Source organism: Manacus vitellinus, unplaced genomic scaffold (genome assembly GCF_001715985.3).
Source record: "Manacus vitellinus isolate BGI_N305 unplaced genomic scaffold, ASM171598v3 scaffold_23_pilon, whole genome shotgun sequence".
Classification (NCBI taxonomy): Eukaryota; Metazoa; Chordata; class Aves; order Passeriformes; family Pipridae; genus Manacus; species Manacus vitellinus.
The window spans coordinates 6,761,661-6,784,360 of record NW_021939718.1 but is presented as its reverse complement, the minus strand read 5'-3'; the positions used below and the strand labels follow the sequence as shown (position 1 = coordinate 6,784,360).

The 22,700-nt window shown below is 42.7% G+C and overlaps 1 protein-coding gene across 1 annotated transcript in view; it reads right to left on the bottom strand.

Annotated features, from left to right (window-relative positions):
* Nucleotides 1–19,762, bottom strand: part of PLPPR1 (phospholipid phosphatase related 1) — a 127,026-nt gene extending 107,264 nt beyond the window's left edge. Inside the window, exon 1 of the mRNA XM_008923698.4 lies at nt 19,724–19,762. The gene's annotated coding sequence lies outside the window, so the exon portion shown is untranslated. The remainder of the gene's footprint in view (nt 1–19,723) is intronic.
* Nucleotides 19,763–22,700: the final 2,938 nt, after the last annotated feature.

Genomic DNA, 22,700 nt, shown 5'->3' with positions numbered 1-22,700 from the left:
TACCAGATTACCTGAGACCTTCTTTCTCTTCAACCATGCCAAGCATGAAGGAGGGGACAGGGGAGCACTACAAGGAGCAATTTTCTGCTTAACCAGCCTCTGTACAGTATCACAGGTCTTTCTGGACACAACTGGAACAAGAAACACAGCTGAGGCTACCTCTACACTATGCAAGTCACCAGAGTTTGTAGCCTTCTCTTTTTACATACCTCAATTTTTTTGCAACTGAGAATACAGTCCTAGAGAGTTTCTTAGAAAAGGTTTTAGATAGAAAAAGAAAAAATACAAAAAGTTAAAAAAATAACAGCAGGTAAAAGAGCACCTGGTTTATATATACTTTTACACTTGGTTTTGATAAAGCCATGCAGACAAGACTCAGAGAGTATGTATGGAAACCAACAGGAGTTCACCTGTGCCAGGTATCAAGAGATTACCATGATATGTTATGAATTCTTAAAAATGTAATATATTTCATAATAAACATAATGCAGAATACATATCAGAGATGAAATCCACCCCTGCTGAGAAAAGGAAGCAACCTCAATCCACCCAGTGTAAAATAAGTTGCAGCAGCAGAGCTCTGGAATAGAGACTAAACAGCTGGACCACGGAAAAAGGCAGTTGAGAGGATCTAAGGAGTCCGATGAATGGTAGATGAATAAAGAGGACAACAGCACAGAGACCAAGACACTGAATTTCACAAATGAAATCTGTATTGAAACTGAGGACAGCCCAAGTGCACAACCACTACTCTCAGGATGCCACCTGAGATGCAACTACCTTGCAATTCCACATGCCTCACTTTGATTTGACTGGATCAATTCCTTGCCTTCCTCTTCATCTGGTTTTCCTAGTTTACCTTGTTATACAGAAGATAATAACACCCATATTTCACATTGAACACATGAGATTTTTTTTCCACGTCTTGCCATCTGGCTGTAAAAGATGCCACTCAGCAACAAACAATACCTCTGGTTTAAACCACTCCTTTCAGCCTGTGGGCTATAGAAGATGGCTGAACATCTAACAGCATCTTTGGGAAGACACTGAATTTCTGACAAACACACTTTTAAATTATGTTCAAAAGTTTATTATCTATCTCACTTAAGAGTACTACACAGTGAATCTCTGTCTTGCTCAGGCAACACAGCAATTCCAAAACTATAAGGCAAATGAAAAGCTTCATTCAGGAAATGAAATATTTAAAAAATCTGGTTAAATAAAACTGGCATTCCTTGGAGACTGAGAAGAAATTGGATAGTAATTAATGTACCCTATGCTACAAGCTTTCCTTGCAAACCCTTTCATTCCATCTCACCAAAATATTACCAAACCGACTTTCTTCTTGTTATGACCAGGTATAGCTCTTGGATCCTCAGGGCTGTACTTCCTACTGTTAAACTGGCAGAGCTTCAATGATTCCAGGGCTTTGTTCCTGACTGAGAGTTGGTTTTATTTTTTTGCTAACTGAAAAATTTCAGTCCTCACCAAGGTAAAAAGCTGTAGCTCCTTTCAATGGTTTTCATTTTGGATGCAGCAAATCATTGCTTTTCTACTTGTGAGCTTCCAAAGCAATGCCAAACATAAAGCTTGCTCTGTGGTAGTTTGGGCTAGGCCTTCCTTGGTGACCAGTTTGTAACCAAGGAAGGGCCCAGATGTACCCAGTATTCCCTATGATTTTTACGTAAGCCAGATTATAAGAAGAAAGGAGGAGAGACCTTTGCTTTTTTTCCTTCCGGCGGCTTGGAGGTGCAGGTTCCCTGCTGTTGAGTCTGCCGTGTTGGGGAGCAAGGCCTGGTTAGGCCTTGCCGACCTTGGGAGACAGAGGTTGCCGGCGATCGTTCCAGAGCGACTCTCCGTTGTCCCAAGGAAAGTGTGAGATATTTCCTTGCTAACTCTTTTAGTTACTAGATCTCGGGCCACTAATCGGGATATATATATAAAAATATTTTATTTTGGTTTTGTTCCTTTTCCCTTCCCCTTTCCCTTTCCCTTGGGAAATTGTATATATTTTAATTGTATATAAGTGTAACATAGGTGTAAATATATTTATATATATATCACTTTAGCTGTCTCTCTCTCATTTCAAGTTTTCTTAGTTGTTTTTCTCCCTCTTCTCCCTGAGGTTTGGGGGGGGGAACTCTTGTGGTAGGGTTTGGAGACTTGGCAGGGAGCCAGCGTCAAACCATATCAGCTCAAAAGGAGAAAATACTTAAAGCTAATCAAGCAAAATGGATTAAACTTCAAGGGTCCAATATAATCCAAAGTATGCTGAATTATAAGTCAAATGTTGGTTTTTAACATCCAGTGGTATTGTTACTGTCAAATAGGAAAACTGGCCAGAAGGATAAGGAAAGACTGGGAGAATCGGGATTGTTCAGCCTGGAGAAAAGAAGGTTCCAAGGAGACCTTAGAGCACCTTCCAGAACCTGAAGGGGCTACAAGAGAGCTGGAGAGGGACTTTGGACAAGGGCATGAAATTACAGAAGAAGGGGCAATGGCTTTAAACTGAAAGTGGACAGGTTTAGATATCAGGAAGAAATTCTTGGCTATGAGGATGGTGAGATCCTGGCTCAGGTTGCCCAGAGAAGCTGTGGACGCCCCATCCCTGCAAGTGTTCAAGGCCAGGTTGGATAGGGCTTGGAGCAACCTGGTCTAGTGAAAGGTGTCCCTGGCCATATGCAGGGGTGTTGGACACACATGTGGGTTGGACACCCAGGGGATGGACAACACCCTTGGGCTGGAGGTCCCTTCCAACCCAAACCATTCTATGATGCCATGAAATGACATTCAAATGACCTTCATTGGCTGCAGTAACCTTTTGTTAACTGCTTAAATCATGACCAAGCATGTGACAAAATTCCCCTCCAGGTGACTGACTCCTGCACTCGCCATGCTCTTAGGCAGATGTCCTCTCTCCAAGTCTCTAGGGCCTAACTCTTGACCTTGACATTTTTAAACTTACACTTAGCTATGATGCAGGCTGGTGGGCTCCCATTCAAACAAATCCACTTCCTGGGCAGATGCACTTGGAGCAGCCCTAGGGCTGCTTTGAGCAGTGTCTTAGCTGTTTTCCTGCCTGATGAGCAGGGCCAGAGATCTAGGGGAATGCTGACAGCATAGAGAAGCTGCAAGGGTAGCTGAAAAAGAGTTTTGGAGATATAGCTGCTCTGTTTCCACCTCAAATCAAATACTGAATGCTGCCTTTGTTTGAGATGGGCCAGATTCAAGGCAGTGTCAGGCAGGGGAAATTTCAATACAGCTCTCCCAGATGAAGGCTCCCAACAGCATTCTATGTGGACAGAAAAAAAGGTAATTGGTAGAATCCAAAGATCAGCTTTCCAGCAGTGTTATTATACCCTGTCCAGGGAAACGTACCTACAGTGTGTCCCTGGTTTCCTGAGCTCACATGACCTTCTGTAGCACCAAAGGCTTTGTGCAGAAAAACCAGGTGCAGGTATCGCAGGCTCCCTCCTCATCAACAACCCCAGCAGCTTCAGCCCTCACATAGACACCTGAAAGCAAAGGGCACTCAGACTTTGCTTTGCCTGACTCCTACAGATCACCCCACTATGACACTGGTGAAATAGAAATGCTTCACAGCACAAGTGAGATGTACCGTAGATGTTAAGCTTTGCTATCACTCCAAAAGAAGGTCACTGCAAACAAATGTATACTGTGAAGTGAGAAGGACAGAAGAGGTTAGCTTTGATGCTTTTCCAGAGAGAGTCTAGGTCAGAGGGTAGTAGGTAAGATCAGCAAAGAGGTTTCAGGGTGAGTCTGTAGAAGAGACAAAACAAATCCCATGGCACAGGCAAGTGGAATCCATTAGAGAACTCACAGGGCTAAGTTCTGCTTTTCTTCACAAGGCTTGACATAGATTGACAGAGATGCAGGTGCCAGCAGAGCCTGGCCTGGTGTGTCCAGCTGGGCTTAAGTGCAGCTATGGATGTGGAACATACAACTCTTTCTTAGAAAAGAGCTCTCAAAGCTGTCCCTGGTGAGGCTGCTGGAGAAAGGTCAAAGAGCAGGTTTTCCAACAAAAAAGGAAAACACATCCTGACAGGGCACGGCAGAGATGATAAAGAACACTGGAGTGTCAGGATATTCTCCCACCTTTTATCCAAAGATTGCAGGCCTTCGAGAGGAGAAGCAATTGAACTGACACTGGTTAATATTCCACTTGAAGTCTGTGTTTGTGTGAAGGCGGTATGTCAATCATGGCAATAATGTAACACCTTTATGATAAAAAGGAAACCTGCTACTTAGGAACACACCTTTATGTTAGAGAAATCTACAAGAGAAGACTATGGCACATAAACAGATTTCACATAATAATTTTTTCCTAAATTTTCAAATTCTTACAATTTCTTTCTTTTCATCATGCACAGAAAGGAACTACATTTCAGTTTAATGTGTTGGGTTTGAAAACACATGCATTAAAAGAATACTAAAATTGGCTTTAAATTTTGCTTTTAATTTTGACCATGGTAATTGTTCTTTCCTCAAAACCTATTTTTCAGAACCATTCTAAAAAAGAGGATATCTTATTAAAAAAAAAAAAAAAGACAAGGCAATTGGCAAGGCAATTGACCTTAAAAATCTTTTTTCCCCTACAGTTTTGAGAAAGAAAACTCCTATAATTGGCATATCTCATTAACAAACTCAGCTATGTTCTGATAGTAATAAGTGGGTAGCAAAGTGAGACTAAAAATTTTAAGTGCTTTTCATTTCTAGGCTAATTTTCTTTATAGTTTGTGAACCCTTGAGAGTTACGGAAGCCTGTCCTATGGTCAAAGGCATACTAAAAACACCATTCCTCATCCAAATCTCTCTCAGTTACATGTGCACTGTTTTTGTTGAAAACATTCTAAATCTTTGATCGAGTCTCTCCTTTTATATCCACATCTAGACAACATGTGTCACTTGTAGCAACCCATCTCAGGCCCTGCCTTCTTCAAGCCCTGAAAGACAACATTAGGATTCATCTTCCCAAGTACTCTCTTCAGGATGATGCTTACAAGGCAAGGAATTACTGGAAATAGGAGCAGCTTGGATGCCTGATCTGCATCCATTTATCAGCAGAAAAGCTGCACTTCCAACCACAGATACTGGGACTGGCATAAAGGCATCACAGCAATCACAAATCCACCCAATATCCCACCTGACAGTAAGAGCCTCCAGGAGCTTGGCAGGTGGTAGCTCGCTGCAGGACAATAAACTTACCTACAGCTCTTTCCTAACCCCTGGACAGACAGGTAAAAACTCATGACCTAAATGTATCCAAGTACCCATGTTTTCTACTTCTGTCAAGCTAATTTGTATCTCCACCATTTGCTTTCTGGTCAAATCACCAGGAAGTGAAATTTCCTGAAGATGTCCCTCAGCATTAGCAGCTCTTCAGTGTGATGCTACACATTCCAGAAAGCTCCAGGTCTTTTTCTGTGTCAGAGAAGCTAATTTGAGTTGATTGTCTTTCCATTTGCTTGTGAAACTGGGAGACAGCACCCCCAAAGCAGAGTAGAAGCTGACAGCAAAAAGAGAGGTGAGCTTATACTGAGGTCTGACTCAAAACAGCCAAACATACATTTAGCTGTAAGAGAAATGCCTTAATAAATTGGTGTTCATTGTATGTCAGCATGCACAGCATATGTGCTTATAAACAAACTCAAACACTGTAGTGTGAAAATGTCCCCTGGAAAACATTTGAAATCAAGGCGAGATAGACCACTTGTTTAATTATTTATTTTAGGCATTTGCCATTTTTACATTAAGTAAGATAAAACTTAAGTTGTGCCAGGGGAGGTGTAGATTGAATAATAGGAAAAATTTCTTCACTGAAAGGGTGGTCAAGCACTGGAACAGGCTGACCAGCGTAATGCTGGAATCACTGTCCCTGGAAGTGTTCAGAAAACATGCAGATGTGATGCTTAGGGATATGGTTTAGTGGTGAACCTGGCACTGTTCAGTAAAAGGTTGGACTCCATCATCTCAGAGGTCTCTTCGAGCCTTAATGATTCTAAGTTTGAGAGAAAGGAGGTCGATTTACAGCACTTGTAAATATTGGTCAAATCCTGACCCCACTGAATCAGTAGAAGCTTTGCCATTAAGTTCAAGAGAATTAAAGATCTATCAAATTCTATGAAAAAACCTCAGCAATAGTAAGGGGAAAGGTGATCTGAGAATCTCTTGCAGCATAGCTTCTCCAACATGTGAATGACTTGATGTGGAAAGGTCTATCATTTAACTTGAAATGTGGATACCCACAGACTTCATTTGCAATTTTTTTTGTGCTTATTTCATTTTCATGTCTGCAACTATGGCCAAGATGGGAGCTGCAACTGCAACTTTTTTATCAGAATGAAGATTTCTAAAAAAACAAGCAATTTCTAAGGAATACAGCCATTAAAAAGAGTTTGAGTGCCTGCATTAATCACTGCTTAACCTAGCAAACCAGAAAACAGGGGAAAAATGCAAATAGAAAATACTTTTCTATTTGGCTTAATTTCATCCTGCTTAACCCACCTAATGCTGTGCAGTACATAAAACTTAAGCTATGTGCATAGGGTTATATTTCACCTTTCATACAAGATGTGCCATTCTCTGGTATAAACCTGTATAACTTCATTCACTGCAACAAACCAGGGTATTGTTGACAGATCAGTACCATGAACTGCACCTTCACACACAGGTCAAAAGAGAGGGGAAAGGAATGAATGCTTCTCTGGGAGATACTTAGAAAGCTTAGATACCTTTTTAGAGGATGTTCCTGAGACAAGACATATATTACTATGTTTAAAAAACCAGCAAAGGAAACTCCCTGTTTGCACAGGGGGTCAAACCAAGAGCACATTCTGAGTGCAGAAGCAGAGGAGAGGTGGAAGTGCCACAGGCATACTAATAAGGAACTGCATGGCCTGATATAACAGCTCTTCAGTATAGGACTGGTTTAGAGATATGACATTCTGTGTTAACATATGCATGAGTTGATAAATTATCTGAGCTTGGTCCACTCTGGAAAACCTTTTTGGTTTGATGGCTTTTCATTTCAGCAAATAGTTTCATTGGAGCCAGTTTTGCAAACTGTCAAATTATCTTTCTGAGCAAATACAGTAGTGCTACAACACATGAGAATGAGGAAGTCAATAAACATTTAGCTTTTTCCAGTTCCCAAGATGTTTTGCCTGAAATAGGAAAGCACTTTTCACATCCAGCCTTAATGGAGCTAGCAATTGGTTTGGTCAGTGGTGAAGGAAATCCTTGGTACATAATAAAAATACCACCCTGAGCTGAAAGACTCAAAACATAATCATAATTGATTATCAATTTATCCTCATGCACCCCAGCACCAAGTAGCGGGACCCCATCTTCTGCTCAGCCTGGAAGGTATAAAGAGAGACCAACTCCCATTCCAGTAACACTTGCCAATGCAACTGATGCTCACAAAATCACCACTCTTTACACTGTTTCATTCCCTTCCTTCTCCACCTCCACTTTACATCATTCTCACTTGCCTTCTGCCCTCCCACTGGAAGTCCATCTTTGTGGTAACTGATACTCATCAAACATGGATATACTGAGCACACATTAAATGCAGAGTTTTGCACAACTTTCAGGGTAACAGCTACACCCTCCCAGCACCTCAGCATTTGTTTGCAAGCTGTCACTGCTTAACTGTTCAGCTACTGTTTACAGCAAACTGATAAAACAGGGCATGAACTGCTTCTGCTACGCTAATGCAGAGGGAGAGAGAAGTCCTGAAAATTGGTTTTTAATTCCCACCTGTCACTCACCTGCACTGAAATATTTCCATTACCTGCTGTGCTTAACAGCTTATCAGCAAAATCTTCCAGCAGAAGAGTTGTTTGCAGGCTTAAAAGCAAATAATTTTAAAAACTACTCGTCTTGAATCACTGATGTTTTGAACAAAACTTTGAGTATCCCACTGAGGCTCTTGAAGCTTGAAACAAACTCAAAGGTGCACATGCTACCAAGAATAACATAACTAAAACTTGCCAGTAATCTCAATTTACTTTCCTGATATGCAGGAAGTTTCAGTTTCCCCCTTCTGTTATCATCACAGGAAGATGAAATCAAAACTGTAAGACACAAAGGTAAATAAGGATTGAGAAGAGCAATGTACTAAGGAAGGCCAAGCAAGGTGGTCAGAGAACACCAGACTTCTCTGGTAGCCAAGCGTGGAAACAAACCTGAAAAGGACCTGACACTTGGCAGCTAGGCTATTAAACACTGACACTGAATACATAAAAGTAAACAAACCCCAGAAGAGCTACACAACTTAGATAGTCACATCAAAGCATAAATTTAAAGCAGAAAAAACATTACAGTAAAGTAAATGTTATGGTAAAGTTACAGTACATGAAATGTTGAGGAAGATGAAGCAGATGGGACATGACTGGTTTGAGCCTTGAGGTGGACACCTCACATATCTGGCTTGAGGGCAAAGAGCATGGACAAAGGAGAAAAAAATGCTTTTTCTATTACAAGGGGATGGAGGAAGTGACAAAGGACAAACTACAAGATAAAGAAAACACACTGGCCTTATGTCTGGATGGACTTGGGTATCCTGACCTCCTATCATCTCTCCCTGTCCACAAAGCCATTTAATGCCAATCAAAACCCTCTTAGGCATTGATACTACTTCTTCATTGGAACACAGGATGCAAAAATCTCAATATGTGCTCTTCTGTCCTGTGGTTTGATATGAGCTCTACTTGAAACGCTCACTGTGCTCTCTCTGTTCTGAGTAACATACCATTTACCGCCTGACACATTCATCTCTCCTTGCAAGACAGTGTAGATTTTATTCCTGACTTTCTATTTCCCTTGTTGAATGCTTCATAAGAGAGATAAACAAATAAACTTCCCCCTTTCAATTTATTTTTAAATTACCTGCATCATTGCCTGGCTTCTGCTGAAGATCACCAAGATAAATGAAGTTCTACAAACGATAATACTCAGAATTTTTCTATGGCTATCTACCCTACCTTGAATAACAAGGAAAAGGAATGGCAATTTTAAAATAATTGCTTTCTGTTGTTCCACAATACACCAAGATTTTTAAAATCATTCCATATCACATCATTGCAAACAGCAAGTGTGCTTTCCATGCACTCCTTGGTAAAATTTAGTATGAAACTTGTGTAATGGGATTTCAAGCCAAACAGCTGTTTTCCCAGCTCTCTATACCAGAGCAAACATCTTGGAACTAGGAATCAGCATGATCTCAGCGGGAATTCAGAAACCAGAAAATAGGTATCAAAAGAATAATGAAAAGTAGCCTCGACTCAAAAAATCATTCTGTTCCTTCAAAAATTACCTTTATTTTTAAGTCCTCCTGACTTTGGAACTCACAGTGCTCACATTTACAAGCCTATTTTCCTGCACCATAAAAGGAATAAAGCAACCAAACATCTGTTCTCTGGAGGGAGTGCATTTTAGATCTAGGAAACCATTTCACTGAGTTATTCAGCCAAGAGCCCCATGAATAACTTTGGAGCAGATTAAGTCATCTTGAAGGACTGTAAGATACATCCATCAGACCAAGTCTCTGACAGTGGCAGATACTGTCTCTACTGTATAAATGAAGCCAAGGAAGTAATTCTTAAGATAAATGAAGCCTTACCATTATAAAACGATGCAACATTAAGGAAATGTTATGAAGATGTTAGTTTCCCAAGAAGAAATTACTGAAGAAGACAAGTTATATCTTAGCTAAGCTGAGTTCTGGGAAGCAAATGAACACTTAAAGAAAATAACAGCCCTAAAATATTTGTCAAGTAGCTATTTCTATTATCAAAATTAACTTTTTAAAATACTTAGGAAAAAATATTGCAAAATTGGTCAGAAACTTCCTTCCTGATAATGCCAAAATCCAAAGCAGAGAACTTCAGTCACTAAGTGTGTATCATCACCATCATCACCACTGCCATATTCTCCCTTTGGCTCTCTCTCTCTCTCTCTCTCTCTCTCTCTTTACAATGATGCATCAGCCAGAGACCAGACAGCAAGTGCTGTGTTATAAGAGCACTGATATCGTGGACTTAAGTCTTCAGCTGCTGCCAGGAGTGTGGCAACAAGCAACACAACCATTTTCAAAGCAAGCACCTCCCACAGCCCAGTTCAACAATGCAAGTCAGGGCAATGGGGATATGCATGTTGATGGTACCCTGGACATGGATCAGTAATAAAATTTCAAAATCGTGTTCTGAAGAAACAACATATTCCAACTTTTGGCCTATCTCCAGATCACCAGGAATCTAGTAACATCCATCCCTAACTCAACTTAGTCTAACTCAAGGTGGAATACAGTTTATATCAACTATTAACTAAAACTATTGATATTAATTATTTTCAAACACCAGTTATCTCCTAATTAAATTGTTTTTGAACACCAAAAGAATGTTTATAAGGCTGCTGGGCTGGAAGACATTACAAAATGAGCTCCTTCTTGAAAATGGATTAGTTGATGTCATGAGAGATTTGTTTTTCCTTTGAGCACCCCAGTGGTGTTGATTGGAAAGACATGAGGATTTGATTGGATAGATGACTGCAGATTAATTGCAGGTCACTATGTACTGGAAAATACAGACTTCCACGTGAGAAGATACAGAGCTATCAGTATTGAAAAAATGTCATCAAGTTTATTTACCATTTCCTGGACCTATATATTCTTATTTAGAGAACAAAGACAGCAAGAGGACAATAAGGTCAATGACATCTACTTCCCCCCCCCCCCCCCCCATTCCAGTCAGGGCCTCTTTCTGTTGCTCTTTAGCTTGACACTAATATTTCTTCACGCAAATAGCTTATTCATTACTCTTGTGGTGATCAGAAGTGAGGTTTGATGTCATGCTTAAGCGACAAGATTGTTATGGGTATAAAAAAATAAATAGAGTGCCTCAATCTTTTATTTCAAGAGTTGTAGGGAAATCTGTCTTTGGTGGTCCCTTTTCTGTAGGGACAAATAGAGTCACTTTCTGGGGAATCACTGCCAATACCAGATAAATGCAACCCACCCAGTTCACGCAACTGCTGCTCCGTGGGACGGACACCAGCTGTGCTTTTCCTTCTCTTAAGGGGACTGCTGAATCCACAGAAAAGAGCAGCAGAGAGGCTAGGGAACACACTTTTGGTTGTCAGCTCCAGCAGGTACTTTCAAAATTGAACTCTGGGTAAAGAAAATAAAATTTTTACACAAAGAAGCTACAAACCATAAAGAAATAAAACAGTGATACAAAGGAAATAAAATATTTCATTATATCTGAAATGACACCCTGTTTTCCTCCTGTTAGCACAAAAAACAGCTTATGGCTTTGGTCAACCTCAAACAACTTCCTCCCCAGTTACCAGTTCTTCTACTTTACCTCTTATTTCCATCACTGATCACAGACTCAAGAAAATTTCCGTAAGAATCAAATAATGAACACAGATATGTACACAAAGAGAACTAGCAGACATAGGGGACCTTCATTGGATCCTTAATTCTTTTTCCAACTTCAAACTCCACATCCTTTCTCTTACTCCAGATATCAAAGTCAAAAGTAGAATCTTCTCTGTCTAATTTACGGCACTAACACAACACAAAAAAATCAACAAACCCAAGTACTCTCAACTGGAAATAAACAAAGAAAACAAACAAACAAAGAAACATTAATGCAATTCAAAGTGGTATATCATTTTATGTTTGCAATTTTAAGTAAACAGAAAACAAACCCTCCAAAAAACAGCCCTGCACGGAGGGGAGGTGGGGAGGAGTTGTATGCATAATATTTCTGCTCGGTGTTTTGGGCCAGAACTTTTCTGCACTGCCTAATTTCTGCCTAATTCTGCATGTTGCAGAATTTTATTTTGCTATGGAATCTGAGTAAGAAAAACAAAGCCACACACCAACCATTTCTAGTCAAAATCTCCTCCACTTTCATGCAAATCATACAGGTGCATGATTGGCATGTAGTCCTTGAACAGCTTCTCTTTAAAGATCATCCCTTGTAGCACAGGCACAGCTTTTCTTGCTCAACACCTGTGAATTTGTAATATTCTGCAACTGCCTTGCATAATCTGTTGGCTGATGCAAGTGGCACACAGTCCAGCTTCATCACCCCTGTGACCTGAAACCAGTGACAGCCCGTGGGTTGTCCAGGTTGTCTCATTGATGTGGATTTACTTCTCCTCTGGGACAGGCAGCAGCACAGATTAATGTGGCCTTATGCCGCTCTCTGCATTGTTACAGCTTCTGTGTAAAGCTCAAGCTGAATATCACCCAATCTCTCATCTCTCTGTTCACAGTTGCTGCTGTCCTCACCTAACCTCAGACACTTGAACATTCCCCGGTTGTTTCTCAGATATTTGGGTCACTGGGTGCACGCATTGGGGCATGCATGAGGGCAGAGGCAGATGTACTGCATGTGACAACCCCACAAAAACAATGGCCTCTCTCCATTCTCTGCTGCAGTGGTGCCTGAAATGACTACGTACAAATGATTTGTCTCTTGTGTTTTTGGCAGACTCACAGTAGTGATGTGGTGGCTACAACCCATGACTCACCTCTAGTTTTCCCAAAACCACAAGCTGCTCCAAAGGGCTGCTCTCCATCTGATGCTTATCACCACAGGAAACCAACCTGCAACCACATAGCCAGGACACCAGTTTATGGTTGGACTTAAAAGATCCTAAAGCTCTTTTCCAACCTAAATGGCTCTGTATGTCTGTATTTGGACTACACAGCCCTGTGCAGCCAGCAAGTAGTAGGGTCTCAGTGAAAGCCTCTGAAAGCTGAGAATTTCTTGAATGGCATTTTATTTTTCTGGTATTTTATTTGCTGAAAAACATTACCTGCTCCTAATGGCTTTCAAGACTGACAAACTGTGTTACACCTTCTCATGTTTTTCCAAATAACATCCACTGTATTCTCAAGATAACTGAGAATTATTTGTGTGAGTGATGCAACGATGTGAAACCTTCATCAGTTTATGGCTCACGTTTGCACTGGGGAGGCATGAAATTCCCTTGACTCAGCCCAGTGTTAGAAGTGTAACGCTGGAGACTGGTGTCTTCTGCCTGACCTGGTCCTGCACTTAAGAAATATACCCATATCACCAAACATTTCTCAAGGTGGAGCCCTTTCTACCAGCAATTTAAATCCCTGAATATCCCAGTTGCTCTGATGATCCACTGTCCAATAATTTTTCACACTCAGTTCTTTAAAATCTGTTCCACTTTCAGAATGGTAGATTACAACCAATAGTTCTGCAACCTACCAGAGGTTTTGAGCTACTTGATATCTCCCCAAATTACCCCAAAACAATGTGCAAACACTCCTGTTCAACACATTCAGTGTCTTTTCCCTCCTGTATGGACAGCATTCCAGGGCGTCCTCATCAGCAGCACTCTTGTGCTCTGCAGTCTGAGGGCACAATCCTTACAAAGAAACAAATGGCATCTGGGGACACTTTCCAGTCTGCTGGGGTTGTCACCCTACAGCCCTGCATTTTGTAGGCTGTCCTGCCCTTGTCCTGCTTGTCCTCAGGTCTGCTGGCTGAGCTGGCATGGCATATCACGAGGCAGAAGAGCTTTAGCATAGGGCAACATGAGTTTGCTCTGTGACAGTGCAAGAGTCCCTCACAAGTCTATGTAAACAGTTCTTCTGGCTTCATGTATCCAAATACGGCCTTCCTATCAGAACTTTGTGGCTCTGACAGATTAATGAGTGTGTTTTACTGGTATTACTAGCAAGCTTTGAGCACAAGAGAGAGTGATATAGGTGTTCTAGGGAAGAAAAAGCACCCTTTTACAATGACTCTTCATTTTTCCAATTCTCTGCCTTTCTCCCATAAGTGGTTCTAATGGGATGCTCCAAAAATCCCAGCTGCACTTCATGAAATTACATTTTTCAAGTTAATATCTCAGTCAGTTAAAAACAAATAGCTGAGTTTCTCTTCAGTTCTTGCATTACTAAACATCCCCCTCCATGCACGAGGAATGGAGGAAGGCCTGGAACAAGTAGAAAAATAAGTTACCATAGAAGAGCTACCAGAAATTACTCAGCAAATACAATATTTGTATATGTGGAAATGAAATGTACTTCATTTTGTCATCACTGAGTATTTTACAAGCGTGGGTGGCAGAAGCACACAGCAGAATATAAATGTGATACAACTGCCTTTTGCAGTGTATGTTTCCATTGAAGTTGGATTTTTTTCTTCTCCTCCTCTACTTTTTGATGGATTTAAACTGACGGGTGGTGAAGCAGGATGCTGAATTCACTGGAGCCTCAAGTAAGCACTAAAAAGCAGCACAAGAAACATCTATGAAAATTCACACTGCAATTTCATGTTCCTGTTTAAGTTACCGAATAGGGCAGCTCTTCTACAAGAGTCAGCTCTCAGGTTCTCTAGAAACGTGAGCTTTGACAAGTTCTAAGCAGGCATTCAGGGACAACCAGGATGAGATTCAGACATATTTCTTTAGACTTACACATCATTTGTCCTCAGACAGGCTTAGGAATGAAGCTCAATTTTGCAACTGTGCTGAGTTCAATTTTAAAATCGGTGACCTTAGAGCTGCCAAAAATATTAGTGTCTCACAGGCATTTGCCATGATTTCTACAAAGCCTTGGTCATCAATAGCAAGAGCCATTAACTGTAAATGTTGCTCCTCCATGAGACAAATTTTCTGAGCAAAGGAGCAGCCTTCCACTTGCTAGAGAACAAAGAGAAAATAAAAATCAAAGAAGTCATGTATTGTCAAGGCTATTTAAAAAATAGCTTAAAGGAGTAGAGAATATGTGGCAGTGTGGCAACGTGACTGACCTGTATGGTCATGAATTCCAGTGACACCTCTAAAACAAGAAAAGCAGAAGCTTTACTCCAAATTCAAAGGATGTCCAAGCCCACAGAAAACTTTAAATCTCTATCTGGCAGACACAATTCTGTCATTTGGCAACAAGCAGCGTGCCTTTATAATTTATGCTGATCCTCAGATCCTAGAGGACATGGTAAACGAATGATCAGCACATCTCTGCACATGGATCTGCCCTCAAGCTAATTCTCGTTCTGGTTAAGATACGAGAATAATGCAGCATGAATCCTTCAGAAAAATGGATCAAAACACTGTCTTATATGTATAAGCCCATTCTGTCCTCACTCCTCTGCCTGTGGCCACCCCGTTCAGACTAATTATATCCTCAATCACTCCCATATGATTTTCAGTATAACCAGAAAGTTTGGAAGCTGCACAACACATCCCAGACACTGTTCTGGGATCCTATATCCCACACTAACAAAGTTCAACCCTTTTGAAATAAAACACAGAAACCCGCTTGGGTAAGGAAAGTTATCTTGTACTTCAAAAGGATGAACAAATATCAACCCACTTGCTTATTAGGAAAAAAAAGCAGCACAACAAAGACTACCATATGAATGACACTGCCCTCAATTCCCTAGGACTGTGTGTAATTGCCCCCAGATGATTCATAGAATCATAGAACAGTTTGGTTGGAAGGGACCTTAAAGATCATCTCGTTCCAACGCCCCTGCCACAGGCAGAGACACCTTCCACTAGACCAGGCTGCTCAGGGTCCCATCCAACCTGGCTTTGAACACTTCCAGGGATGGGGCAGCTACAACTGCTCTAGACAACCTGTTCCAGTGCCTCGTCACTCCCACAGTAAAGACTTTTTTCTAATTTCTAATATAAACCTACTCTCTTTCAGTCTGAAGCCATTCCCCCTTGTCCTGTCACTACACACTCTTACAAGAAGGTCTGATTATTTACAACACAGGCAGGCTATTCAGCACTGTTTTGACAGTGCACAGGGTACACACCACCAATAAAGCAGATTTTCCAAAAAGGGAGAAAAAGAGTGAATGTTGGGCCCATATAAAACAACCCAGCTAATGATTACTAAAAGTAGCTACTGATTCTGTAGCCTCTCCTCTTCAACCCCTGCTCATTCCATCCAATAGATGTCGGTGGGAGCACAATTGTAACAAAAGCACCAGATTTTCGGAATCAGGACATGCATCATGAACAACAATGACACTCACAATGGGTCTCTCAGCTGCTGCCAAGCAGCATTTTCTGAAAAGCACCACTGAAAAGCAAGTTTCACTCTGGATATGCAAACCCAGCAAACAATACCTAAATATGTGAGAGAGGACGTGAGCAAGCTGCGGCACCAGCAGTAGCAATAAACATGTTGGTCATTATTTTTGTGTTTATGCCCTGTCCAAACGTCTACCAGTTAAAAACCCTAAGAGCTTTGGGTGCTCTTCAGAGAAGAACTGGACTTGCAGATTGATGTTTTCACTGTCTTTTCTGTCATCAGATTAAAACCAAACAAAATAAAAACAAATAAACAAACAAAAAAGACACATGAAAAAATAAAGAAAATATGTCCTGGGAATAGTATAGGGCTAAATCTGCAGGTTTCAATGTAACATCAAGCCATCCTCCAGAGTTGGGAACTTCAAAGCACCGAGCGTCACCAACAACCAGTCACAGCCACAGCAGACACCATGCAGCAATTTCAGGAGAATTAATCTCTCAGCTGCCAACCAGAGTGACAGAACAAAAACTGAACTGATTTAATTCACATGGGAATCTCACCTGGCAAGCAATGGACTAAAGACACAGCAAAGGCTTCAAAAGCTGTCATAACCTGGGGTGTTCTCACTTCCTAAGAAATAACCACTCTGATTTCAGTCACTCAGAACAAGGTAGCACAGCTGATTTTAGCACCCTTGTGTGAAAATAAGTGGAGAACTGACCACGTATCACAGATTTTCTGGGCACAAACCAGTTAGAGAGAGAAAAGACAGGCTTGCAAAGGCTTCTGGCATCAGCACTACAGAATTTGTTTTTGTGCTACCTTTATTTTCAGGAAACAACAATGGGGAAAAATAATGTTGAAGGCAGATCTTACTCCTGAAGAGTCACCAACTTAAAAAGTTTGTCTTTCTCCATAACTTCAATCAGTACACACAGGACAGCATGAGTGGATTAAAGGAATGCTTTTTTCAAGCACTGATGATAGGTAGCTGTTTTCCATTAGACAATTTTGCATATATTGAGGGCCTAGTTCCACAATAAGTGATAATTCCACAATAAAATCCCAAAGTGATATTCACATTAGCTCTTCCTGAACACAACTGGAAAAACACACCTCCATCATGCTGTTGTATTACCCACAGAACTGCAAGATATTTGAGGCTGCAGAAACTATTAACAAGAAAAATTAGAGCACTAGAAAATAGGCTAATCAGTTCAGCATATTATCTGATAGAAGTAATAATTATGGAAATGTTTGCCAATTTTAAAAAAACCTAAAAACAACAAAGTGCAATGGCAGGCAGACTCCTAGCATTGAACAAAGAGGCAGGGAAGACTAAGCAAAGAAAAAAAAAATCAAGATTTTTCATGATGACCACAGCTTTCAAAGAAAATTCAGGTACAGTATTACAAAAAAAAAAGGTATAAAGCAATTGCAAATTCAAAAATCTCCTTCTTCTGCTACTGAACTCTCTCAATTCAGTCAAAATACGTCTCCAATTACACACCTACAGACCAAGCACATCTGTAACTGAACAGATGTGACTCCATGGCTCAGGAATTAAGGATACTCTTCCCCACCAGGTCTTTCTCTCCTCCGATGTCTCATCAATCAGAAGAAAAAAAAACACAAACATGATCTTTGTTGTGTATGTTGAAACAGGTTAATAAGCACCAATGGCTAGCCAGTAAGTCTCTATAGAAACAAGTTCACATGTGCCATCAAAGGAGACATAGTACTGAATATCATTCTTGTTACACATTGGTTTAGCATGTTTTTCAGCATCACTGGTTTTCCACTCAGAGTGGGCATAAGCCAACATTGAAATATGCCACATGAGAGCTAGCAATGAAAGTTGGAGGAGAGGAAGGAATACAAATAAATAAGGGAGAGTAGTAGAGAGCTGTTGTCATAGTTCCCAGTACTTGACAGATCCCTAGGCGATGTAAATTTTGTCCTTTTTCCTCCCCTGTGTCAAGCTTCGAAAGCAGATTCTCCTCCTGTACAGCACATTCAAAGTTACTTGCGGACAGATGCATAAAGGCCTTCCCCTAAGGTCTTACCAGTCTTTATTTTTAGAGACAGTCAACCCAAATCAGACCTGAGAGCAGGGAGATGACTTAAAAAAGAGTGAGGCCACAGCAATGTTCTCAAACTAAACAGGATCCTGAAATGCAAGGGCTGAGGGGAATCATACCACGTAGCCTCCACCTCAAAGGTAACCCCTTCTACAGTAACTTGTCCAGAAACCTTCCTTCTCAAATCAAGCACAAAAGCCCATTGTACTCAAATGACACGTTTTTTAAAAAACTTGGTGTTATGCCCGAATAGAAACAGGCAGAAATCTGTACACAAAGCCATGATCTCTCTTTTCTCTCACCATACCCATCTCATTTGAAGCACGGGGGATGTCAGCTGGAATCCCTGCTCTGTACTAGATGCCTTCACGCCCCACAAAAGACCACATAGCATGCAAGACGAGTGCTGTTACTCTGACACATTTATTTTTCAAGTATTCATCTACGAGGAGCCAGAGAACTACTGTACAACCTCGGAGCTTGGAAACCTCATGCTATCAATGAAAACCTGCAAGCTATCAATGACAGCTGATCAAAACGCCTGCATTTCTCTCCTTCCCGAACCACCGGGGTTTTCCAGAGATGCAGAAAGACTCCAGTGGCGGGAGGTCGCTCAAAGCATCCAGACCTGACAGGGACATCGCACGCGGTGACATTTTAGCATCTCTGCTCCAAAGCCTCTCTCCCCGAATGCGGCGCGTCCATCATGCCCTGTGGCCGCCGCAGCCCCCTCCCTCACCGCAGCCCACACGCGCAGCCGCCGCAAAAAAGGGGGCACGGCGGCCGCCACCGACTCTCTTTCCGAAGTGTTCCCAGGGGTGTTCCGGGGGGAGTCCGTGGAGAAGGAGGGCGAAGGGCCAGCCGGCACCCTGCCGCGAGAAAAGGGCCCCCACCCCCGAGAGGAGCAGCGACCCCGTGGCGATGTCCCCGCGCCGCTTCCGCCACCCCGACACCGACCCACCGCATCCCGATCCCGGCCCGCTCTGCAGCGCGGAGCGGGAAGCCGCCGCCCGCCCCGCCCCGGCTCCCGGCGCCCGCCGCAGCCCCCGGCCCCGCACGGGCAACCCCCGCGCCCCGGCTCCGCTCACCCCGCGCTGCGGCTCCGCTACGGGCGGCGGTGTCCGGGCGGCGGGGCGGGCAGGCGCCCCCGGCTGGGCATCGTGGTCCCGCCCTCCGCCGCGGCGGGGAGGGCCGGCTCCGGGACTCCCTCTCTGCGCCGCCCGCCTCCTCTGCTGCCTCGTCCTCCTCGCCCCCCTTCCCACCCCGATTCCCCCAGGCGCTGCCCGCAGTAGAAGCCGGCGCAGCTCCTTCCCCACCGCCCGCCTCTCCTCCTCTGCTTCCCCGGGCGCCGGACCCGGCTCCAGCCCCCTCCCGGCGGCGGGGCGGAGGGAGGGGACAGGGGCGGCCGGGAAGGGGCGGGCGTAATACAGGGGAGGGGGGAGCGGGACCCTCCGAGCCGCCTCGGTTCCCCGCGCTCGGCCCCTTTCTCCCGGGCTGTCCTCTCCCTGGGGGCTGGAGCTGGGTCCCTTCCTTGAGGGCCGGGGCCGAGTCTGCCGCCTGGGGATATCGCTACCTGCAGTCGGCAGTGCCTGGCGGGGGTTGGAGGGTCTCCCGGCTGCTCCAGCGCCGGTCCCACCGCGGGCATCACGCTGCTCCTGCGACTTCGCCCTGCGGCATCACCGGACTCCACCACCCGAAAAGGGAGGGAGCAGAAAACCAACCAAGGAACAGAAGGATAGGGTCTGGGTGACCCGTAGCGGTGTTGATGCCTCAAAACCCTGGGGATGCGCTGAGTTAGAGGGGTTGTCAATGGCAGCAGGGTGGGATGTAGATCCTGGTCCAGATCTTGGCAATGCTGGCATGCCCCCTTCCAGGGGCACCAGGCAGGACTGCTGACCAACGCCATTTGGGCCCCAACTCAAAAACCACTCGTGCCCCCCCCCCCCATCCACCTGAGCAGATCCTGCTGTGCAGGAGCTGCTGGGACACCCTGAATTCATGGTACCCGACATAACTTTGTCCTTGACAAACTGCCTTATGAGATCAGTGAGAACATAGAATAGCTTGTGCTTTCTCTGTGTTAGGCTTAGATTTGCCTCCAAATCCCAGATGTGTTACTATAACTGAGGATGGTACCACCCCAACTATATTCAAGCTAGATTCCTAGCTGGCAGGGCAAAGAAAAATGTGACCCAGGGGATTTTCTACTGCAAATGAGCACAGTCCTGGCTTCCAACAAGCGTGTCACATGCTCTTGCCAATATGCCTTAAGTGTAAAATGGAAAAAAAATAGCACCCACAAGCTGGAGTAAATCATAGAAACACAATTTTTATCTGTGGAGCAATAGTGTTTCATTCCTCAGTTGCCAAGGTAGCTGCAGAAGCATTTTTGGGTATTCTTCACTCCTGCATTTCATTATCAGCCAGAGATCACCAGTAAGGCCAGTAAGACTGTGTCTCACCAGTATGCATCACCGGCCACATGAACCTAGGAGCACAACCGGACAAGTAGTGTAAAGTTTTTCACTCAAGGTTGAGAAGTGTTAAGTTTTGTCTGCTGCAATGCAGAGGAAAACATTTGTGTATCCAGTGCCCTTTTCCTTTCTAAGACACCAGGAGCACAAACACAGCCCAATGAAGGAGACAGGGTAACCCTTTTCTCTTAAGCAGTGCAACAGCATCAGAAGCATTGGTCTGATCATACCCAAAGATTGCTATTTATTCAAGAAATCAATCAAATTACCTTAATTTCAAGAATGACTTCTTGGAAACCAATATGAAAATGTCTTCCTTGCAGCTTCTCCTCTCTGCAGTTTCATTGTTTCTTTCATATCTCTCCATAAGTGAAGTGTCATCTACTGTTCTTGATGGGTGTAGAGGAGACAGAGGGAAACCAAAACACATAGACACCTTTCTGCTCTTCCCCCACTTTGCACCATCACCAAGCCTAGTACAAGCAGAGAAGGAAGGCAGGATTCATTTTCCTCCTGCTTTTTGGTCATATGGATTTCTGACCCACTTGTCATTTCAGGGAAGCTCAGCAGGGCATGAGGGTTTTTCTTTCCTGGTGTGGTTGTTATGTGGCTTGTGTGGAGCTACAGCAGTAGCAACAAGGACTATTTTTAGCCTAAAGTAGGCCAGGCAGTTCCAGAAGATGTATTAATAGGAGGAACATTTGAGAACAAAACAAGCAAACAAAAGAGAAAACAAATTAAGAAGTGTAAACAAGAGTAATCTTTTACCAGAAGCACTTGCTAAATAGTAAATATGTAGAAACTGCATCTTCTGTCTCAGGGGACATGACCCCACCCCACAGAAAACAGGAGAATGCAGTCTCTCAGCAGAATGCGTTGCCTCTAGAACAATCAAATTATCTTGTTTTAGGGACATGCATCTGCGATTTTTAGAAATGCCCAGTTCCTCAGATTGCAATATGCATTAATTTCCCAAGAAAAGCATACCTACCTTGGTAGTTTAAACAGATTTTAATCTCCTTCTTAGAGATCCTTACACATTTGTGTTTTGAATCATAGTGTACCTGGTATCCAGAGTGTGTTGAAACCGGTTGTCCAACTTGCTGAAAGAATTCACACCAATGTTTGTGAAATCCTGTGGGCAACGTGCGGCTCTCTACAGTAGGCAGAAAAAAAGAGGCAAGGATGTGTACTATAGGAGAAGGATTTATATTTTTCTGCTAAAAGCAACAAATCTTAGTTTTCAATCAATGATAATTCAGTGGGGGCACAGGTATCTGTCAGCTCCTTTATCTAGTGTTGGAATTTGAAGACTGGATTGCGACAATTCAGAAGTCTGTAATTCTTCATGGAAGAATGAGTGCAGCAACGTTCATGACAAATGTGTATTTCCCACATGGACTCACGCTGCTAGTTTTTAATGCCTTTTTTTTTTTTGGCTCCTGGTAGTAGTTTATCTTCTTTCCATCGGAAGTTCCAATAAAACATCTCACATTCTGACTCTTCCTAAGGAGTAATTTCATTGAAGCCAGTTGCAGGACATGTTCAATGTTCTTTGCTTGCCTGAGTGTTTGGGTGGATCCAATCCAGAAATCCAGGACAATCTCTGTCACCATAATCATATGTTGCTCCATCAAGTATTGTAGTAGGATGCTTATAGTGACAACATAAGTGTTTGCTATATTTAGCATGTGTTTGCTTGCTGCTAATTTTGTGAGGCTGTTTCTTCAAAAAGTAGAAAGAATCAGCACTTTTTGCTTTATTTCTCTAACTGACAAATGCCTCTCTGATCTTCCCATCTGACTTTTTTGCCACAGCAGTATGAATATACACAAAGTTTCAGATAAAGTCACATCAGAGTTTAGTGCATAAGAATTCAACCTAAGGCCTCACTATTATCATATGTTCATACATTCACCCTGATGCTCTTTCCAGTGTGCAAAAGTATAGATTTTCTGCAAAGCTTTTTGAATACAGATCGACTTCTAAGTGTTTCACTGTCCAGAATAATCACATCTAACTCATACCCATACCTCCTTATGCACAGAACAAGAAGATGACAACATACATACATAC